Source organism: Benincasa hispida, chromosome 9, assembly GCF_027475165.1.
Source record: "Benincasa hispida cultivar pf3 chromosome 9, pf3_genome.v1.1, whole genome shotgun sequence".
NCBI classification, from domain to species: domain Eukaryota; kingdom Viridiplantae; phylum Streptophyta; class Magnoliopsida; order Cucurbitales; family Cucurbitaceae; genus Benincasa; species Benincasa hispida.
This window is the reverse complement of record NC_143486.1, coordinates 86405328-86406513: the sequence shown is the minus strand read 5'-3', so window position 1 is coordinate 86406513 and position 1186 is coordinate 86405328.

Below are 1186 nucleotides of genomic sequence, written 5' to 3'. Positions count from 1 at the left end.
AAGTGCTACAAATGATCTGATCCTGATCATTCATATGGAGACGTGTGAGCGGGAATATTCTATACAAAGGAGTCTGTATAAGACCAGACCACGAAATGCTTAGTCTCATTATGTAACGTCATTTATAATAGAGACTTACATTTCACCAAGATGACCATAGGTAACATGACTTGAATCATGATTGAGTTGTGAATTTCTGTGTATGAGAGCAGTCCTTTGATTTGTACGCGTGAGAGTGGCCAGATCGCCGACTCAACAAGCCTACCATTGAGGGGATTCATCTAATTGGGGAGCTGGGAACACAGCTACACAAGAAGAAATTCAATCCTTCCCCAACGTCGGGATAAGTACATAAATTGCTCCCTTAAGGACTGATTTCAGAGCTTAAACAATGTGGTATCACACCCTCTCCTAGCCTAAGAGGGGTTTGGTCATAGTTGGACTATGATTTATTATTCATTAGAGGGATCAATGGTACTTAAGGAGTTAAAAGTAACTACAGGGGCAAAATAGTAATTTTGGCTTTATTGTACTTATGAGCAATTTTTGAAGGGTCATAGTACTATTGTTTGGTTATATTCAATGGACACAAAAATATATCTGTAATGCGAAGAGTGCAACTGACAATCTTTAATGGAGTGACGGTCAGTTAATGGATGGTGTATAATTTAAATTAAAGAGTTTAATTAATTATGCACATACTATTGGAGCTTCAAGCTACAGGTCCATAAGGTCCCTTCGGTAGCTTAACAAGTTTTAGTGAGAATCGATTTTTGGATTAATTTGAATTGTTCAAATTAATTATATGTGATGTAATTAATTTAAATTAATTACATATGATATAATTACTATAATGTATTTGATATTATAATATTAAGTATTTATGAGAGGAAATAAATATTTGATATAATTCAAATATTAATTATATGAATTGGATTCATATGGTTAAAATTTATATAAATGTGATTTATATTGAAAGTCATTGTTGAGAGAAATGTATGTTATATTTGATATAACATATAGTTTAATATATATTATATGATAAGGTAGTTATCATATGAATATTTATTAAATAAATTAATTAACTTAATTTAATTTATTTTTGAATTAATATTATTTAGGAGGGAGTTCTCTCCCTCTCTTTCTCTCGAGATCGTGTGTATGGGTTAGTTACACTTTCTTCTTC